This window comes from Cibotium barometz, chromosome 40 (assembly GCF_041138505.1).
Source record: "Cibotium barometz isolate CiBa-2024 chromosome 40, ASM4113850v1, whole genome shotgun sequence".
Classification (NCBI taxonomy): Eukaryota; Viridiplantae; Streptophyta; class Polypodiopsida; order Cyatheales; family Cibotiaceae; genus Cibotium; species Cibotium barometz.
In genome coordinates this window covers 1551258-1559617 of record NC_141085.1, presented here as the reverse complement: position 1 = coordinate 1559617, position 8360 = coordinate 1551258, and positions in this window count along the sequence as shown.

The following is an 8360-nucleotide window of genomic DNA, read 5'->3' as shown; positions in this document are numbered from 1 at the left end:
GCTTGTTGAGCTTTGATTCAAGAGGTTTTTAAAGGATGATAAATGTTGGGAGTCATATCTTTATTTGAAGCAGTTGAGGGGAGCTTATTCATCCTTGTGTTAAGCAAAAAAGTACCACGCATTGAGACCCAGCAATTTGAAGTTAAATGGTTGAATATGCACAACAGAACAGTATGAATGCTGAAGGGTGACTATAACTTGTTTCTTCATTATTTGCACGAGTGTTCTTTCATGTCATCTCCATCCATCTCGGCCTCTCTCACCCTCTCTAGTACCATGCTCTTGTAACAGTTTTTAGGCAGCTATTTATCCCATGATAAAAAATCACTAGGAAGCTTTTATGGGGGATGTATGCTTCGGGTAGATTCAGGATTCCAGTGCTGCCTTGCAATTTTTTTCTGTACATCTACAGGCAATGGTATTGGTATTCAAAATTAATGTTAGGATTGGGGTTGGGCAATTCACCCAAAGCTCTCTGTCAGTACAAGGGAGGAATATTACCTCTCTAAGGTAACTAATCATAAAATGAAAATCATTAACTACATTAATGACGAATATCACTTAACACACTAACGTGCAAAAAGTCTTTGAAAGGATTCTTTTGTATTATTATTGATCAAAGCATTAGCTTAGCAGTTTTTCTCAAATTTCTATCATGTGATGTGCACTTGTAAATAATATCCTTGTTATAACCATGTTTTGTCATGCTCCAAATTACCATTTACACAAGTAAGAGATACAACCAAGTATGAAGGAACTCAATTCACATAATGTGAACATAGATTCACATCACAATCAATCATGTTTAGGAAAAGTTAATTTCCTAGGTACCAATGCAAAAACTAGAGAAGGTGCAACACTTACTTGATAAATTACATGATATGGGTGAATACATGCAAATAGAAAGCATATGGGTGAATGGATACAAACACAAAGGATATGGGTCAATGCATGCAAATAGGAAACATGTGGAGGGTCATGATTTCATTGCCTTAAACATAAATGATATGGAGGGTCATCATTTTATTGGCTTTTTCAAGCATTAATATTGAATTGAAACCTTAGAAAAACGCACTTATTTTTTAAAATCTTACAGAATGTATTTGATGAAAATGCAAAAAGTATCTTGGTGCCATATTAGGAAATGTGGATTTAACATAGGTAGTTTACTTTACATAAGAAATTTACTCAATATACGCAATTTTTCATTGTAATGAAAATTCAAAAATATGCCTAATATAGCTATTTTTTTCTATATAGTGAAAATCTTATACATCTTTAGTAAGTCTTTCATATTTCTCTGGTTTGTGCTTTCCCTACATATGTCCATTTACACCTAGGAAATTATCTAGTAAATACACCTTTTTTTTTTCTTCCCCTATGATCAAATACTCATCTAACATAGGTATTTTTGTCTATATAGGCAATATCTCAACATAGATAAATTTTCTATCTATTTTATAAGTCACGTACATAGTAAAAATTAAACTTGAGCCATCATTAAACTTTGAAATAGAAAAAGGTTTAAACCTTTTCTTGATTTGACATGTGCATTTTCTCTTCTACTTCACACATATCTTAGATTGCTATTACTCTTTTAGATGTGCCATATTTTAGTAAGTCAACAAATGTTGTGTAGCTATTTCTATCCATTTTGTGGTCATTATAAGAATCCTATCATTAACAATTTATTTAAGGCAACATAAGAAATGACAATAATATCTCCGAATAAAAACTACGAGACGAGGGCTAAAAATTTACACACCTTCCCACTAGAGATATAATGTTGTAATCCTTCAAAGCTCTTTGTCTCTAACATTAGTCTATGCATCTATTAAAATGAACATACAATCAAAACTAAACAAAAATTCCAAGAAAGTAAGAAGATTTAAAATCTTGAATCATCTCAAATGGTGCACAAGTTTTGCCATAGTATTCTCCTTTGAAAAAGAGAGGATTCTTCAAAAGACTACATCCAAGCATTAAATAATAAAATCAAATAACTCATACTATAATAAAATAAAGCATAAAATGTATATGAATATTGTATCTATTATTTTATTTAAATCAATCTAATATAATTAAAATAATATAATTAAGAAAGAATGATACATTAAATTGATATAAAATTGACAAAACCTTCTCAAGAATTTATTGTTTTGAGACTTGTCAATACAAGGAGAATATCCTTGAACCTAAAAGTTGATCTAAAAGCTCACATTTCATTTTAAAATATATATATATATATATAACTTCTCTTACATACATTCAAAAATATAATTCTTAGATTGAGAAGGTAAATGGTTATACCATTGAAAAATGTGAGAAGATAATTGGTCATACTATTTAAATGATTCACAAACCAATAAAATTCCATACTCAAGTGATATGACAACCTAGCGTTCATGTCTCCTTGTTTAGAGGCAGAGTTCACTCGAAGTGATTGTTTGACGGTAGAGTTCACTTTAAGTGATTGATTTAATTTTTGAGCATTTAACAGAACCTCTTATTGAAATACAATAGTGTCTAATGAACTAGCTTCTATTGAGGTTATGCATTTAAATATTAGTTTACAAAATGATTCTTAAAGTTAAAAGTAAACTTACTTTATCCTTGAGACTCTTTTTCTTGCTATACTTTCTGTTTGATTATTTGGAGGAGATCCAGCACCTATATATATCTCCTTCTCTCTAAATATACTCATATCCATTGAATTTTAAAGGTACAATCTCATGATGATGCACTTAACGCTTTCTTATTCCTCTTTTTAATGGTGTAGACCGCTAGCAGTCTCTAATCCAGCAAACCACCTTCGCATAAGAATATAATTACTAAGCAATATGGCATGTTTGTCTCTTTAAAGCACTTTTCTAAAAGCTCTTTTCCATAGAGCTTGTGTGTGTGTGTGTGTGTGTGTGTGTGTGTAAACTTTAAGATGAGAATGAGTGAAGTACAAGAGAAGTGACATGATAAGATCGCTTGCACACTCATAAGAGTGCATACATATGCTCGGGGGAAGAAACTCTTGAAAAGGGAAAAAGTGTCTCAATTCATTATTAGCCTACTTCCACACATCACTACCATACAAATTCTACAAATTCTACAAATCTTTTAGATCATTTGAGGAACATATTTCATTAAGGTGAGACTTCACTTGATCAAAGTATATATAGAGGCTCCTTACACAGTTTGGTCTTGAAGACTGCACGCCTTTTATTACACTAGTAGAGATAGGTGTAAGGCTTAGGGTCTAGGATGCAAGTGAACCATTTGATGTATCACTTTATCAATAGGCTATTGGATGCCTCATCTATCTATGTAATACAAGGCCAGACATTCACTTTGGGATCTCCCAGCTGAATAGGTTTATACACAATCCTAGAAGTAAGCATTTACACGCTACAAGTGAGTATTTAGAGACTTATAGGGCACTCAGTTCTTTGGCCTATTCTATGCTAAGGGGAGTGATGTTCAGCTATATGCTTTCAATGTTTTCAACTTGGAAACAATCAAAATTTTCCTCCAAGACTTCAAAGAGGAGAAGGGCCACATGGAGTGGCAAAAATGTGATGAATCCCATGTGCAAGGCGTCACCTTTGACATCAACATCAACCTCACTCTACGACAGATATATGGGTTGTTCACACGTGTTCAATTCCTGGAAGCCTTTGAAGAGATGTTCTCCTCCAAGTTTATCCTCTTTGGATACAACTTTGTCTTGACTTGTAATAATAGAAATCCACTCCAATGCTTGGAGATGATGCAACACTTTCACATGAAGAGGTCATCACAAAGATAAAAGCCAAAGATTCCACCATCGACAAAGACCGTTCCTCATAGATTCCAAGGATGGAAGCAGGACTAAGTAGGGGGAATCCCCACCCTAGCCTAACAGTATTTCACATATGGCCATCGGCCCCATTGATGTAACTAGCCATAAGGCTTGTAAATATGAATAGAGATAGGATATTAACATTGATATCAAAATTGCCTAGCCATAAGGCTTGTATGAATGAATAGGGATAGACTATAGGCACCACTTAAGTTGGGTGATTGGGTAAATCCCTTGTGTATATATACAACTTTTGATAATGGGGAGAATCAGTCATTTATTTGGTGCAAATTTTTCTTCTTCTCCTGTACTTTTACCTCCTTGCTTGCTTGTGGTGTGCATGCTTGCATCATTGCTTGAGTGGAGTGGGAGAGTGGGAGAGTGGTTCAAACTTTCTAGCTTAACCGTTGCTATTGGAAGCGTTACCCTAGAGGAATAAGAGCGGGCCACATAGCAAGGTGATCTTTTTGCGGAAATTCCAACTCAATTTGAGATGGTTTGATTAAAAGGTTCGGTTTCCTTCTCACTTGTAAGATTGACCATGTGAACATAAATCTCCGTTCTTTTGAAGGGTTTTGATTTTTGATGTTTCTTTTGTCATGCTAAGGCCTATAGCGTGGCTTTTTGTTTCTTAAGTTCAGCTTCTTTTTTAGCTTTTTGTTGTTTGTGCAATTGCATTAATGCATTGTGCATTAGGGGTCCATTGTAGCATTTGACTTTGCTACCATTCACATGCTCTTGCATTTCAACTCTGTCAAGGGTGGCAAGCCTTATCGATCCATGTGGTGTGATATCAACAACTCTAAATGGTAGTCCTCTATATTTCAAATTTCTTTTACTATTTTTTACACTATAAAAGAGGACTAAACATCCTATGGAAATGTATTTATCTCAAAGATTGTTGTCAAACCACTGCTTATGTCGTAGTTTTTCTACCATCATGCCATAAACTGCATTGAATCGTTCCTCTAGTTTTTTGTCAATGTGTCACTCTGGTAAATTAACTGGTAAATTAACTAGAGGGTGGCCAGGCAATTCATGTTTATCTTGCTCACCGACCACCATGCTCACACTTATCTGTGTTGCCTGTAGCTAGCTTTGAAGCTTTAAAAGGGAGGATAGGGCACTGGTCAATATCCGCTCTCATCACTCATTAGGATTAAAGCTGCAAATAGCCATAAGTGAGAAGTCTTCAAGGACAACATTCGCAAATTCCTCTTTCTGGCACTCTGGTTAAATAGGAAAAAATTGGTAGAACCTTTATTAGATTTCTTATTCTACTTTTCTTTAGCCTATAATTTACATCATTGTTCAAGTGCATGGCTAGGCTTATTTGCAATACCGGCAAGTATCTTGGAATCGTACTTAGCCTCAGAAGACTTGTTTGAATTGTTCTGTGGGCTCCTCCATACGTTGGTCCACATAATAGATATCCAAGCCATCAAGCATGTCCTCTGCAATTCTAAGGCTTGGAATAAGGTATTCCATTGGCATGACTGCCTCAAGTTCATAAGTGAGCTGGAAGGGTGTGTTGTTAGTGTGGCCACTTTGTATGCTATTCTGTAAGCCCAAAGTGTGGATGGTAGTTTTTGTTCCCAATCATTCCTTTTGCAATTTACTATCTTAGTCAATATAACACACAAGATTTTGTTGGTGCATTCAGCTTGAACGTTTGCTTGTGGGGTGGGTAGTAAGGAGTTGATTTACGATGTACCACAAGAAATTCTACCATTATTAGGAAGTCAATAGTGTCATTAATGAAATGGGTTCCTTGGTCACTCACTATCTCTAGCGGGCATCCAAAATGAGTAATGATTTTTTCATACAAAAACTTGGTAGTTGATTTAGCATCAGCTTCATTGGTGGCTTTAGCTTCCGCCCACTTGGTGCAATAATCCGTTGCTACAATAATATATCTAGCTTGGGTTTCTCTGACTGTAGGACTGATGGGACCAATAAAGTCAATATCCTATTTTTCAAATGGCTGCATGGATATAATGGGTGCCAATGGCATCCTATCTCTATCTTTCACAGTGGCAAAGGTTGTGTTGGCATTCATCACAACCTTTGACAAATTGTATAGCATCTCCAAACAAGGTAGGCCACCAAAGGTCTACCTGAAGAACTTTGGGAAGCAGTAAGCTCACCTACAACATGTCCTCCAGCAATGCCTGAGTGTGCTTACTCTAGAATAGCTACAAATTTATTTTCATGTACACTATGTCGAAGGGTTCCATCTTTTCCCATCCGATAAAGCATACCTGCTATTAATTGATAGGGAGCAGCTTTTTTGATTAATTGTCTTGCTTCACTTTTATTCATTTGAGGATCTTGTGGAAGACCATTTGCAAGGTACTGAGAGATGTATTCGCTCCATTCAGAGACAAGGTCCAATTTGAACAAAGGAGCATTTGGAAGATCATCATCTATGCTAACAAATGATTGGCATGTACATGCTTGGAGCCTTTTCTTATAGTGATAGAGAAATCAAATTCCAAGAGAATGACCAACCAACATGTGATGCGTCCTGTCATGCATACGTTGTTGACAAGGTAAAGCAAGGCTTGATGAAGAAGACAAAGGTGTTTCCTAGGAGGTAGTGTCTATACTTTTTTTATAGCATAGATCATGGCAAGACCTTCTCTTTCTGTTGTGCTATAATTGTGCTCAGCTTTGTTAAGTTGCCGTCTAGCAAAACTCACAGGAAAATCCATGGTGTTCCCTTGGTTGCGTTAGCACACGCATCGAATAGCAAATGCTGAGGCATCAATGTGGACATGAAACACAATGTCCCATTGTGGTGCTCGTAGAATTGGAGCACTAGTGAAAGCTTCCTTTAGCTTTTTGTATGCCCATTGGTATTCCTCTGTCCATACAAAAATAATTAGTAATCTATATAATGGAGGAGCATACACTCCATACAACATGAAGATGAATCTTCTATAGTAACCAACATGTCCCATGAAACGTTGTACTTCCTTGAAATTGTTTGGTGGTGGCAATTCCAAAATGAACTTTATTTTTTCTTCATCTACGGATATTCCATTTTTTGAGACAATGTGTTCTAAGATCACTGTGCTTTACCCAAAATTGGCATTTTAATGGGTTTAAGGATATGCAATATAACCTCCGTATTTCAAATACTTTTCTTAGACAAGCCATATGCTCATGCCACACGGATTTGACACACAAATCATCAAGGAATACCTCTAGAAAATTTTAAAGGTACTGTTTGAATATGCAGTGTACATAAATCTTTGAAATGTGGCTGGGGCATTTGTCAACCCGAATGGTATAACTCTATAAGCATAGATTCCTTGCTCAGTGTAGCAAAGGGTGTATTATGTTGATCTTTGGGATCAATTTGTATTTGGTTATATCCGAAATCATCTAAGAAGCTATAAGCTTCTTTTCCTACAACCCTTTCCAACACATATTCTGTGTACGGCAATGGGTATTTATCTTTGACAGTAATAGCATTGACCTTTTTGAGGTCTAAAACCCTCAATTTTTCATTATTTTTTGGGACAATAACAATTGGCGATACCCACTCCGTATGCTCAATTTCATAGATAAATCCGTCTTTGATAAGTTTTTCAATTTCTTCCGTGAGACGAATTGAGCATATTTTGGATTCATCGAGTAGGGACGTTGATGAACTAGTCTTGTGTTCTCAACAATAGGAATTGTATGTTTAACAACTTCCATGGGAATACCTTTCATGGTCAATGTATTTCCATGCAAATATATCCTCAAATTCTCGTATAAGAGTAAGTAATTCCTTTTCTTCTTGAGGGGTGAGGTCTTTGGCTGTTGAATATTGGTCTTGGTTCTTCACCTAGGCAAGCTAAGTTTATTTCCTTAACCTTGGAAGGGCTATCATATAATGCATTTAGTCCTTGTGAACAGCAGTACACTGGGATTTCTGAGAATGGACCATGCGATCTCCTATGTTGTAGGATTTGAAGTATTCAGGAACAAGTCAAAGATCTTTGTCTTATTTTGTGTTTTTTAGCTCTTTCAATTTAGCACATATTTCAACATCAGCTTCCACTTTTGCTTTGTTTTTATGCCACCTTGTAGATCTCAAGAGCTTTGTTTTGGTGGAGTTATTTGATACGTTATCTTCTTGAAGTGCCACTAAATTTGGCTGGAACGGAGACCTTGCTTAGGTCAATTTCCCACTGTTTAGCAAATGAGGTATGGGTTTCAATTGCGTGAAGGTGACTCAACTAATGAGAATTTGTTTCCATTGGAATTACTTGGGGAACTTGTTTCATTGGAATTACGTGGGGAACTTTATTTCTTCTTCGGTTTATCTTACGTCGGCATCTTTGGTATGTAGTTGATGATCTCGTAGAATAATAACTATCTATTGACGATTCTAAGGAGACATATTCACTTAACGAAACTGTTCCTAAGCCATATAATGAGGTTATTTCTGTCCCATCAAGTCGACTAAATCGTGTGCCTTGTTTTTGAGGTAAGGTATCAATCATAGCAAGAATATGCATCCATTGGGAGTTAA